The sequence below is a fragment of the Aegilops tauschii genome, chromosome 5 (genome assembly GCF_002575655.3).
Source record: "Aegilops tauschii subsp. strangulata cultivar AL8/78 chromosome 5, Aet v6.0, whole genome shotgun sequence".
Lineage (NCBI taxonomy): Eukaryota > Viridiplantae > Streptophyta > Magnoliopsida > Poales > Poaceae > Aegilops > Aegilops tauschii.
The window spans coordinates 214,851,517-214,866,267 of NC_053039.3; positions in this window are offsets into that span (position 1 = coordinate 214,851,517).

The following is a 14,751-nucleotide window of genomic DNA, read 5'->3' on the forward strand; positions in this document are numbered from 1 at the left end:
AAGAGCTCGGGAATTGTTTTGTTCATCCCTTGCATATTATAGTTCATCACGAAAACTTTATAGCTTGGTGGCTGTGATTGAAGAACTCTGTCAATAACACAACCAACTGGAAGATCAACTCCCAGCTAAGTCAAGTGATTATAATACCCAGAAATTTTGAGTATGTGTTCACTGACAGAACTGTTCTCCTCCATCTTGCAGCTATAGAACTTGTTGGAGACTTCATATCTCTCAACCCGGGCATTTGCTTGAAATATTAACTTCAACTCTTGGAACATCTCATATGCTCCATGATGTTCAAAACGTCTTTGAAGTCCCGGTTCTAAGCCGTAAAGCATGGCACACTGGACTATAGAGTATTCATCAGAGCGAGCTTGCCAGACGTTCATAACATCAGCTTCAGCTCCTGCAGCAGGCCTTTCACCTAGCGGTGCATCAAGGACATAATTCTTCTCTGCAGCAATGAGGATAATCCTCAAGTTATGGACCCAGTTCGTGTAGTTGCTACCATCATCTTTCAACTTAGTTTTCTCTAGGAACGCATTAAAATTCAGGGGAACGGTGGCTCGGGCCATTGATCTACAACTTAGATATGAAAAACTATAAGACTAAGTTCATGATAAATTAAGTTCAATTAATCAAATTACTAAAGACCTCCCACTTAAATAGACATCCCTCAAGTCATCTAAGTGATACGTGATCAAAATCAACCAACCCATGTCCGATCATCACGTGAGATGAGGTAGTCATCAATGGTGAACATCTCTATGTTAATCATATCTACTATATGATTCATGTTTGGCCTTTCGGTCTCCAGTGTTCCGAGGCCATGTCTATAAATGCTAGGCTCGTCAAGTTTAACCCAAGTATTCCGCATGTGCAAAACTGTCTTGCACCCATTGTATGTGAACGTAGAGTCTATCACACCCGATCATCACGTGGTGTCTCGAAAAGATGAACTGTAGCAATGGTGCATACTTGCTACCTCTTGAGCACTGCGTTGGTTTTCCCTTGAAGAGGAAAGGGTGATGCAGCAAAGTAGCGTAAGTATTTCCCTCAGTTTTTGAGAACCAAGGTATCAATCCAGTAGGAGGCTACGTGCGAGTCCCTCGCACCTACACAAACAAATAAATCCTCGCAACCAACGCGATAAGGGGTTGTCAATCCCTACACGGTCACTTACGAGAGTGAGATCTGATAGATATGATAAGATAATATTTTTGGTATTTTTGTGATAAAGATGCAAAGTAAAATAAAAGCAAAGTAAAAGGTAACGGAAATAGCTAAGTGTTGGAAGATTAATATGATGAAGATAGACCCGGGGGTCATAGGTTTCACTAGTGGCTTCTCTCAAGAGCATAAGTATTTTACGGTGGGTGAACAAATTACTGTTGAGCAATTGACAGAATTGAGCATAGTTATGAGAATATCTAGGTATGATCATGTATATAGGCATCACGTCCGAGACAAGTAGACCGACTCCTGCCTACATCTACTACTATTACTCCACACATCGACCGCTATCCAGCATGCATCTAGAGTATTAAGTTCATAAGAATAGAGTAACACTTTAAGAAAGATGACATGATGTAGAGGGATAAATTCATGCAATATGATAAAAACCCCATCTTGTTATCCTCGATGGCAACAATACAATACATGCCTTGCTGCCCCTACTGTCACTGGGAAAGGACACCGCAAGATTGAACCCAAAGCTAAGCACTTCTCCCATTGCAAGAAATATCAATCTAGTAGGCCAAACCACTCCTGATAATTCGAAGAGACTTGCAAAGATAACCAATCATACATAAAAGAATTCAGAAGATTCAAATATTGTTCATAGATAAACTTGATCATAAACCCACAATTCATCGGTCTCAACAAACACACCGCAAAAGAAGATTACATCGAATAGATCTCCACGAGAGAGGGGGAGAACATTGTATTGAGATCCAAAAAGAGAGAAGAAGCCATCTAGCTAATAACTATGGACCCGAAGGTCTGAGGTAAACTACTCACACTTCATCGGAGAGGCTATGGTGTTGATGTAGAAGCCCCCCGTGATCGATGCCCCCTCCGGCGGAGCTCCGGAACAGGCCCCAAGATGGGATCTCGTGGGTACATAAGGTTGCGGCAGTGGAATTAGGTTTTTGGCTCCGTATCTGATCGTTTGGGGGTACGTAGGTATATATAGGAGGAAGGAGTACGTTGGTGGAGCAACGTGGGGCCCACGAGGGTGGAGGGCGCGCCCAGGGGGGTAGGCGCGCCCCCCCTACCTCGTGGCTTCCTGGAAGCTTCCTTGACGTAGGGTCCAAGTCTCCTGGATCATGTTCGTTCCAAAAATCACGTTTCCGAAGGTTTCGTTCCGTTTGGACTCCGTTTGATATTCTTTTTCTGTGAAACTCTGAAATAGGCAAAAAACAACAATTCTGGGTTGGGCCTCCGGTTAGTAGGTTAGTCCCAAAAATAATATAAAAGTGGATATAAAGCCCAATAATGTCCAAAACAGAAGATAATATAGCATGGAGCAATCAAAAATTATAGATACGTTGGAGACGTATCAAGCATCCCCAAGCTTAATTCCTACTCGTCCTCGAGTTGGTAAATGATAAAAACAGAATTTTTGATGCGGAGTGCTACTTGGCATAATTTCAATGTAATTCTTCTTAATTGTGGTATGAATATTCAGATCCGAAAGATTCAAGATAAAAGTTCATATTGACATAAAAATAATAATACTTCAAGCATACTAACTAGGCAATTATGTCCTCTCAAATTAACATGGCCAAAGAAAGTTCATCCCTACAAAATCATATAGTTTAGTCATGCTCCATTTTCGTCACACAAGAATGCTCTCATCATGCACAACCCCGATGACAAGCCAAGCAATTGTTTCATACTTTAGTAATCTCAAACTTTTTCAACCTTCACGCAATACATGAGCGTGAGCCATGGATATAGCACTATGGGTGGAATAGAATATGATGATGGGGGTTATGTGGGGAAGACAAAAAAGGAGAAAGTCTCACATCAACGAGGCTAATCAATGAGCTATGGAGATGCCCATCGATTGATGTTAATGCAAGGAGTAGGGATTGCCATGCAACATATGCACTAGAGCTATAAATATATGAAAGCTCAACAAAAGAAACTAAGTGGGTGTGCATCCAACTTGCTTGCTCACGAAGACCTAGGGCACTTGAGGAGGCCCATTGTTGGAATATACAAGCCAAGTTCTATAATGAAAAATTCCCACTAGTATATGAAAGTGACAAAACAAGAGACTCTCTATCATGAAGATTATGGTGCTACTTTGAAGCACAAGTGTGGTAAAAGGATAGTAACATTCTCCCTTCTCTCTTTTTCTCTCATTTTTTTGGGCCTTCTCTTTTCTTTATGGCCTTTCTCTTTTTTTATTCCTCACTTGGGACAATGCTCTAGAGAATGATGATCATCACACTTCTATTTATTTACAGCTCAATGATTACAACGCGATACTAGAACAAAGTATGACTCTATATGAATGCCTCCGGCTGTGTACCAGGATGTGCAATGAACCAAGAGTGACATGTATGAAAGAATTATGAACGGTGGCTTTGCCACAAATACTATGTCAACTACATGATCATGCAAAGCAATATGACAATGATGAGCGTGTCATGATAAACGGAAGGGTGGAAAGTTGCATGGCAATATATCTCGGAATGGCTATGGAAATGCCATAATAGGTAGGTATGGTGGTTGTTTTGAGGAAGATATAAGGAGGTTTATGTGTGAAAGAGCATATCATATCATGGGGTTTGGATGCACCGGCGAAGTTTGCACCAACTCTCAATGTGAGAAAGGGCAATGCACGGTACCGAAGAGGCTAGCAATGGTGGAAAGGTGAGAGTGTGTATAATCCATGGACTCAACATTAGTCATAAAGAACTCACATACTTATTGCAAAAATCTACAAGTCATCAAAAACCAAGCACTACGCGCATGCTCCTAGGGGGATAGATTGGTAGGAAAAGACCATCGCTCGTCCCCGACCGCCACTCATAAGGAGGACAATCAAAGAACACCTCATGTTTCAAATTTGTTACATAACGTTTACCATACGTGCATGCTACGGGACTTGCAAACTTCAACACAAGTATTTCTCAAATTCACAACTACTCAACTAGCACGAATTTAATATCACTACCTCCATGTCTCAAAACAATCATCAAGCATCAAACTTCTCTTAGTATTCAAAACACTCATAAGGAGGTTTTTACTAATCTTGAATACCTAGCATATTAGGATTATTTAAGAAAATTACCATGCTATTTAAGACTCTCAAAATGATCTAAGTGAAGCATGAGAGATCAATAGTTTCTATAAAACAAATCCACCACCGTGCTCTAAAAGATATAAGTGAAGTACTAGAGCAAAACTATATAACTCAAAAGATATAAGTGAAGCACATAGAGTATTCTAATAATTTCTGAATCATGTGTGTATCTCTCAAAAGGTGTGTACAGCAAGGATGATTGTGTTAAACTAAAAAGCAAAGACTCAAATCATACAAGACGCTCCAAGCAAAACACATATCATGTGGTGAATAAAAATATAGCTCCAAGTAAAGTTATCGATGGAAGTAGACGAAAGAGGGGATGCCTTCCGGGGCATCCCCATGCTTTGGCTTTTTGATGTCCTTAGATTATCTTGGGGGTTCCATGGGCATCCCCAGGCTTAGGGTCTTGCCACTCCTTGTTTCATAATCCATCAAATCTTTCACCCAAAACTTGAAAACTTCACAACACAAAACTCATCAGAAAATCTCGTGAGCTCCGTTAGCGAAAGAAAACAAAAGACCACTTCAAGGTACTGTAATGAACTCATTCTTTATTTATATTGGTGTTAAACCTACTGTATTCCAACTTCTCTATGGTTTATAAACTATTTTACTAGTCATAGATTCATCAAAATAAGCAAACAACACACGAAAACAGAATCTGTCAAAAACAGAAAAGTCTGTAGTAATCTGTAACTAACGCAAACTTCTGGAACTCCAAAAAATCAGCCAAAATAGGACGACCTAGAATTTTTTTTTATTGATCAGCAGCAATTGGAATCAATATTTTATCACGTTCTGGTGATTTTTAACAATTGTTTTCGTGAACAGAAAGTTTCTGGAATTTTCTGCAAGATCAAATAACTATCATCCAAGAAGATCCTATAGGTTTAACTTGGCACAAACACTAATTAAAACATAAAAACACATCTAACCAGAGGCTAGATCAAATATTTATTGAATAACAGCAAGGAAAAATATTGGGTTGTCTCCCAACAAATGCTTTTCTTTAAAGCCTTTTAGCTAGGCATTGATAATTTTAATGATGCTCACATGAAAGACAAGAATTGAAGCACAAAGAGAGCATCATAAAACACGTGACAAACACATCTAAGTCTAACATAACTCCTATGCATAGGCATATTATAGAAAACAAATTATCATAGCAAGCAAAAACTAGCATATGCAAGGAAGCGGAAAGGAACAATAGCAATCTCAACATAACGAGAGGTAATTTAGTAACATGAAAATTTCTATAACCATATTTTCCTCTCTCATAATAATTACATGTAGGATAATAAGAAAATTAAACAATATAGCTATCACATAACATATTCTCAACACGATCCACATGCATGCGAAGTTGACACTCTTCCAAAATAGTGGGATTATCATTAACTAAAGTCATGATTTCAAGCCCACTTTTATCAAAAATTTCATAAGATTGAATATTATCCACATATGTGGGATCTAAAGTTGACACTCTTCCAAACCCACCTTCAATATTATTTCAAACACTATTATCAATCTTATATTCATCATGGGGCTTAAATAAATTTTCAAGATCATAAGAAGAATCTCCCCAATCATGATTATTTCAACAGGTAGTGGACATAGCAAAACTAGCATCCCCAAGCTTAGGGTTTTGCATATTATTAGCATAATTTACATCCATAGAATTTATAATAAAATCATTGCAATCATGCTTTTTATTCAAATATCTATCGTGAATCACTTCATAAAGCACTTCCTCACAATTTTCAGATTCACGGATTTCAAGCAAAACCTTATAAAGATAATCTAGTGCATCCAAATCACTAGGAATTGGTTCAACATAATTGGATCTGTTAAAAAGATTGGCAAGCGGATGAGGATCCATAGATATTAGCTTCTCTGTTTAGGAATAAATGCTCAACTATTTCAACCAAACGTACAAACGAGCCAAGTAAGACATCAAGGCAAACGAAAAGACGAACGGAAAAGAGAGGGTGAATAAAACAGCAAGGGTGAAGTGGGGGAGAGGAAAACGAGAGGAAAATGGCAAATAATGTAATGCGGGAGATAAGGGTTTGTGATGGGTACTTGGTATGTTGACTTTTGCGTAGACCTCCCCGGCAACGGCGCCAGAAATCCTTCTTGCTACCTCTTGAGCACAGCGTTGGTTTTCCCTTGAAGAGGAAAGGGTGATGCAGCAAAGTAGCGTAAGTATTTCCCTCAGTTTTTGAGAACCAAGGTATCAATCCAGTATGAGGCTACGCGCGAGTCCCTCGCACCTACACAAACAAATAAATCCTCGCAACCAACGCGATAAGGGGTTGTCAATCCCTACACGGTCACTTACGAGAGTGAGATCTGATAGATATGATAAGATAATATTTTTGGTATTTTTGTGATAAAGATGCAAAGTAAAATAAAAGCAAAGTAAAAGGCAAAGGAAATAACTAAGTGTTGTAAGATTAATATGATGAAGATAGACCCGGGGGCCATAGGTTTCACTAGTGGCTTCTCTCAAGAGCATAAGTATTTTACGGTGGGTGAACGAATTACTGTTGAGCAATTGAAAAAATTGAGCATAGTTATGAGAATATCTAGGTATGATCATGTATATAGGCATCACGTCCGAGACAAGTAGACCGACTCATGCCTGCATCTACTACTATTACTCCACTCATCGACTGCTATCCAGCATGCATCTAGAGTATTAAGTTCACGAAAACAGAGTAACGCCTTAAGCAAGATGACATGATGTAGAGGGATAAATTCATGCAATATGATTAAAAAAACCATCTTGTTATCCTCGATGGCAACAATACAATACGTGCCTTGCTGCCCCTACTGTCACTGGGAAAGGACACCGCAAGATTGAACCCAAAGCTAAGCACTTCTCCCATTGCAAGAAAGATCAATCTAGTAGGCCAAACCAAACTGATAATTCGAAGAGACTTGCAAAGATAACCAATCATACATAAAAGAATTCAGAAGATTCAAATATTGTTCATAGATAAACTTGATCATAAACCCACAATTCATCGGTCTCAACAAACACACCGCAAAAGAAGATTACATCGAATAGATCTCCACGAGAGAGGGGGAGAACATTGTATTGAGATCCAAAAAGAGAGAAGAAGCCATCTAGCTAATAACTATGGACCCGGAGGTCTGAGGTAAACTACTCACACTTCATCGGAGAGGCTATGGTGTTGATGTAGAAGCCCTCCGTGATCGATGCCCCCTCCGGCGGAGCTCCGGAATAGGCCCCAAGATGGGATCTCGTGGGTACAGAAGGTTGCGGCGGTGGAATTAGGTTTTTGGCTCCGTATCTGATCGTTTGGGGGTACGTAGGTATATATAGGAGGAAGGAGTACGTCGGTGGAGCAACGTGGGGCCCATGAGGGTGGGGGCGCGCCCAGGGGGTAGGCGCGCCCCCGTACCTCGTGGCTTCTTGGAAGCTTCCTTGACGTAGGGTCCAAGTCTCCTGGATCATGTTCGTTCCAAAAATCTGGTTCCCGAAGGTTTCATTCCGTTTGGACTCCGTTTGATATCCTTTTTCTGCGAAACTCTGAAATAGGCAAAAAATAGCAATTCTGGGCTGGGCCTCCGGTTAGTAGGTTAGTCCCAAAAATAATATAAAAGTGGATAATAAAGCCCAATAATGTCCAAAACATAAGATAATATAGCATGGAGCAATCAAAAATTATAGATACGTTGGAGACGTATCAATACTCAGGGAGAACACTTTCACCTTGAAATTTAGTGAAGGGATCATCTTATAATGCTACCGACGTTCTAAGCAAAATAACATGTCACGGGTGCGTGTCGGTGCATACAAACGGTTTTTAACCCCTTTCCGCGACGGCATTTGGAACCTTCGCCAAGTGAGTGTGGGTGATAGAGGGTCCTTCCCACACGACCCAGAAACCGTCGGGGATATGGAGCAATGATCCAGAGGCCTTGTAAAATGTAATCGTGTGCGATGCGGCACCCACTAAATTCTTTCGCATGTGTGGGATCGGTGATTAAACATTTCTAATGATGTAGTGAAACCAAACGGTGTGTCGTAATGAACCGTTTGGGAAACAATATGTAAGGTACATGGGCCAACATATGAACTATGTGCGATTTGTGCCCCATCGCACACGAGTTTTCTGTGTAACCCGTCTGCCATGCAAGACTCCATCACACACGTTTCCCAACAATTACCGTCTGCGATAATGTTCTGTCACAAACGATTCAGGAGCCCCTTAGCACACATACAAGTGTTGCAGACCGTTTTGATTTGTTGTGTATCACCGACGGTTGCGGCAAGAGTGACGTGTGCTTTTTGTTTGGGATCCCACACGTTTCCTGAAAAAATTACGACTGGGATTGTATTTTACATTGGGCACAGTTTACTCCGAGTTCTCGTGTGCGATAACGTGATATCACAAACGGTTCCGGAGACCCTATGCACACGTAGTAGCGCTGCAAATCATTTGCTATCTGATGTGTATCACTGACGGTTCCGCTACGATTGACGTATGCTTTCCGATGTGGATCGCACACACTCATTTAGTTGAACCGTGTGCGGAGCAATTGCCAGGTTAAAACAAAAATACCCCATTTTTGAATCAGCATGCAAAAAGCAAATTCGCCACAATATTCAATTGAACAAATAAACAAAATATCCCATCTTGGATCGGCACGCAAAAAGCAAATACACCACAATATTCAGTTGAACAAATAAACAAAAATATCCCATTTTGAATCGACACGCAAAAAGCAAATTCGCCACAATATTCAATGGAACAAATAGTGTCCACAGGAAGAACATTCATCAGATTTCGCAACAATTGCAATTGAACATATGGTAGCTAAATTCCGATGATTTTTCCACACATATATGCATTACATAATTAATTATAGTGTATGAAATACGAAGACCTCATCAGATGGAAAACAATGGATCCATGCATATATGTTTAGCGGCTAACTCTTACTCAATGTTTCAGGAGAACGCATGCTGAAATCTTCATTATCACCAGTGTGATTGATGTAGTGATTCAGGAAGAAGTCGCTGATAAATCTCCGAACCATCAGCAATTCACCAGCCGGGAGCGGTTCAGGGGTCCTCGGTCCAAGATGAGCTGCAGTTTTTTTAAGATCACAATGTGCCATATGAGTGGGGTAGAAGATATCAATTAAGATAGACTTACTGGTACTAATTCATGAGTATCGTCACAACTATCAGCAGATTTGCAGATGGAGATCATGTGTCTGCAAACATAGTACCCACAAAGGTTGGTCCCTGCTTCTTGCTGAGGACACTGAAATTTTTTGTGTAGAATTAGTCATGTATTTGTCTTGTTAGGAACAACCTAACCGGTGTTAGATGTATTATTTTTTATTTGGGCAAAATAGAAAGAGGTTTATTTAGAAGCTTGAACATTTGACTAGCGTAAGAAAAGGTATTTGCAGACTGTTGGATAAATTTTCCGAAAATAACAGATTTCGGTGTATTACCGGAGAAACGATCTCATGCTGCAGAGGTAGTTCCCTCTTGAACAGGTTCCCTGGTTTAGTTTTCCACAATGCGAGCACAGTGCAAATGAAGATGAAATTTTGACAACATCAATTATTGAACCAGATATGTATGCAAATTAATTTCAACATCATAGAATTCAATACCTATCCATGAATTGCTGAAGATGCGTCAGATCCTGAGCGTTTGTTGACTCTCTGAGAGAATCGATGTAGTAAAGTGTGTTCTTGTTTGGAACAATGAATACCAATATCCAGTGATTACTACATATTAAGAAAGGCATGAACTTATGAATTATGTCGAAATCTGAAAGACAATCAATGTATGCGTGGTTGTTTACTTGACTTACCATTCATGATATGGCCAGAGAAATGATTCTGCATGGGACGTGTTTTCGAAGAGACGGACGACCGTGTTAACGGCCTAGTCCCGTAGGTCCTTACCATGTATTGTTGTGCCATTTGCTAATTCAGGATCTATGAAATACACACTCTCCCTTTTTCTTCTCTGCGTGTTTAATCCCCTGAGAGGAATAAAATGCAGTTAGATGTTTATCATTTACAGCCTTGTATGGAGAAGTTGATCAGAGTTTGTTAAGTACTTACAAAATCAGGCATCTAACAAGAGTGGCATCGAGCTCGTTGAAGTTGAAGAAGATATGTAAGTCCTCGAAACTCACATTGATGGAACCAGCATCGTGTCAGAAATGATCTTTGTTGTAGTGGACTAGCAAACCATGATGACCTGCTGACATTTGATCCATGCAATATTCATGTAACTCGCGGCAACTGGAGCTGCACTCATCAAAGTATTCGCCAACAAGAAATGGCTGGCCATGGACGTAATTGCGTGCTTCAAGTACGTCTACTTTACTTTTAGCAAGCAACAAAACTACTTCATCATCCATGCCGCCAGAAATAATATTACTCCCCGGTTCGAACAACCTGCTGTTAATTTGGTTCTGGGCGATGAGTGCTTTAAGTAAGAGGCAATCGTTCTCTTTCCTCTTCACTCTCTCGCTGCGCTTCCTCGTGGGTGTAGACTTTTTGGCCACTTCCTTCTTGGTACTTGAAGCATTTCTGGCAGAACGTCTGGTTGGCTGCAAGGTAGACTGCCGAGAAGACGGTGAAGCTTCGACGGACTGCTTAGCAGATGATTTATCTATGCCGGACCACTGAGCTGGCGGTGCTGCTATGACGGACTACTGGGCTGTAGGAGCAGAGGCATTGGACTGCTGACCATGCGTTGAAGCTATGTCGGGTTTCTGAGCAGGTGGTGCCAACTTGTCAGTGTGCTAAGGAGGCCGTGCCAACGCGTTGGTTTGCTGAGCAGGAAGTGCTGACGCACTGGTATGCTGATCACGCGACTGCAGACCGATGGACTGATGAGCAGTCAGTTCCGGACCTACAGACTGCTTAGCAGGCGGTTCCGAAGCATGAGACTACTTAGCAGTCCGTTCCACCAGGTTGGTCTGCTGAGCATGTGTTGCAGCTGGGTCTCCCCCCACTGCTTCAGCGGCTCGCATCTGAACCGGTGGTGCGTCTTCAGCAGTTGTAGGCCTTGCCACTGGTTGCTTTGGGGCAGAGGATGACATGGCCTGTACGCCACAAAGTCAGGTCGGTTGATCACAAGTTGATGCATCAGCCATCGGATTACGAGTATTAGGTTCTTTGGGGGAAGCACGCGAGAGCTGCTGTGGCAAGGAGAGCGTCACCGGTTGAGGGGCGACATTGGTTGCTATTGGCGGGGCTTCAGGGATCTCATCGATGAACTCTATTTCCTTTCGTGGCCACTGGATGTGATGTAACAGTGTTTCTCCCAAGGTTCTTTGCTCATCAAAGTCTCCCAGGACATTCTTCAGGGAAAATTCATTGAATCCAGGCTTTACTTCAGTCACGTAGCACTTCACACAACCCGGCTTCAATGGCACATTGTCCAACAAGAAGCCATCTTCAAAGAAGGGTGGGAAAACCCAGGTTGTTGCACATTTTAATGTACCTTCATAATGTGTAAGACACCCTTCAGTCTGCCTTTCATTCCAAATAGATCAAATATAGCATCATCACGAGCAGCTGCAGTCTCAGTGTCGCTGGGGTCAGCTGATGCACAGCTACTCTTGTGCAGTGTTGTCGCGCAATAAGCAGCATCCTCCATGCCCGCCTCCCCTCCCATCTACTAGCTATCTGTCAGTGTTAGAGTCTTCTGCATCATCATTGACTCCTCAATATCCTTTCGAACAGCCGGATACATGTCCTTCCTCAACCTTTCATACAATGCATTCTGCTTCATTTCACTCCTCACTTTTTTCATGCTGAGCCTCTCTTCTTTGCTGAGTGTGAAAGCCCTCTTCGGCGGGACAATAACACCTATACCCCTTGCACGGCCAGGGGTCTCTTTTGTTTCCAGAGCAGCGGACAGAATGTCACATGGCCCTGAGTTCCTGTAGAACCTTCCAGGGATCTTGGAAGCCTCTAACATCACTAGATACAGTTCGGCGTCACGTGAGTTTTCAAAGTAATATGTTCCGTCATCACGCCTCTTTGCATGTACCCGCAAGTAGTCTCCGGCGCATTGGCCCTTGATTTCACTAAAGGTCGGATTCCCACCTGCCGCTACTGCTTCTTTGTCCTCCTGGTCCCATATCAGTTTCATGCCGTAGTATCCTGCCACACCCATACGGTGGGGGTGTATGTTCTTCTTCTGAAGTTCCGATTGCTTGAAACTCTTCTCAGCAAACTCTTTAGTTGCCCTGACCCTTTTGAATTCTGCCCAGTCTGCCTTTGTAATTTGGGGGTATGCAGGGATTGGGTCCTTGCCTTCACTCAAGTACTTCTTGTACAGCACGTGCTTCCAGTTTCTCCAAGCATCCCTAGCCTTCTTCAGTACAGCGTGTTCCACCTGCATTCTCCACTGCGCTGGAACGTTGAAGTGATCCATGATCTCTCGGACTATCCGTCGCCGTGTTTCTGTGTCAGCCTTCCGAAACCCCGGCAGATTAATGTTGAGCCTTGCTCCTGAACCTCATGCGTGCTTTATCTAGTTTACTTGGAACCTAAGACTTCAAATCGATCTCGGTTACTTCATATACACCTTTAGGCTGGTGTGTGGGCTTCCTTGGAGCGTTCCTCTGTGTCCTGACCGGAAGGGTAATTGCTGTAGCTCTATCCCGTTCAAGATTACTTGATCCCTCACCATCTGCTGAAGACCTAGGGTTGTCGGAATCAGATGAAGATACATCGCCTGAAGCATGAGTGTTGTTGCTGCTAATCGGCATCTACAGAGAACACATGCGAAACTCAGGAAAGGAGGATAATCATAAAACTAACAACTTGGTATCAAGCTTTCTAAATATGTCATGCAATAGTTTAGAAAATGTACGGCTAATTTGTTAAGTTTGTGTGACTCGGGCGCCCGCGATCTGCAAATAGGCAGTAACTTATTGGAACAAATACAGCTTATATGTACTAGTTAGGAAGGTAGATAATGAACATATATATGCTCTCCGTTATTTTATAGCCAATTTGGGAACATACAGAATGAAATAGGAAGAGGTATTGCGAGGAGATATGCCTCATTGCGATGGAGAGCAGTAACTAACAGGCTTCTTAATGCAAACCAGGCCGAACCACAGGAGAGGCGAGGGTTACAACGTCGATATGCTCGAGGGTGGCTGGCGAGCAAACGAAGATGGCGAGGTGCGGGCAGCCGCGTGTTGGGAACGACAGTGGAGGTAGGCTTGACGCCGAAGAGTGGGCACACGGCCTGGGTGAGCACGCCGGCGCCGGAGAGGGTTCTGCTGTGGATTTGGGGGAGGGGGGAGCTGGCAATGGAGATTGGGTGGACTAGTTGAGTGAAACGCGGGCGGGCGGTGGGGGGTGTTGGCAGCCTAGCTAGGTGAAAAGGGTGAAATATCCTCGGTCGCCGCGCGGAAAGGCCTATGCAAACGGTTGCCTCTAAGCGCTCATGTGCACAAAGAGAATAATTTCGTTTGAAATGAAGACATACTAATTTTGAAATGAAGACGTGAGTTCAGCATTTCGCCTCTAAATTTTTCCCATGTTAGGCAATCACCATTATACCACGGGTTTGATTTGCTGGCGCATTTCAGGTCTCGTGTGCTATATGTAAGACATTTTTTGGCATTTACCGTGCATTTTGGCATATAAATCAATTCCTACCCGGACTGCATTTCCTATCGAAAGGGATGAGGATTGTCGTTCGATCTGGGAGCATCCATCGGTGCAGACGTACGATCCGTGGGGTTTGGGTTCTGGCCAATCAGAACGCACGACTCAGATCGTGCGCGCAGCAAAGGGGGGCATTGGCCACGGTTTGGTAGGCACACGGCTTTCGTGAGTGAACTATGTGATATTTGAAAACATTTACATGAACTAACAGCACATTTTCGTTTGAATGAAAACAAGAGTTCATCATTTTGCCTCCAAATTGTTTTCCACGGTAAGAAATCACCATTGTACCCTATGGGTCGATTTTCTCGTGCATTTGAGGTATCGTTTGCTATATTTGAGTCGTTTGCTATAGCCGCAACTACACATGGGTGCTAGCTAGCTAGCAAGATCATTTGTGTATCGCTTTGGGAGTTTTCATTCATTGTTTGAGAAACGGGAAAAAATTCAAACAGTTCGGCCGCAGGGTGCGGCTAGAGGCGTATGCCTTGTTGGTATTCTAATTACAGGAAATGCACATAGAGTCCGGAAATAATGGCGCGCCCCTGCCTCGTGGGCCCCCTGAGGCTCCACCAACGTCAACTCCAACTCTATATATTCACGTTCGGGGAGAAAAAAATCAGAGATAAGAATTCATCGCGTTTTACGATATGGAGCCGCCGCCAAGCCCTAATATCTCTCGGGAGGGCTGGTCTGGAGTCCGTTCGGGGCTCCGGAGAGCGGAG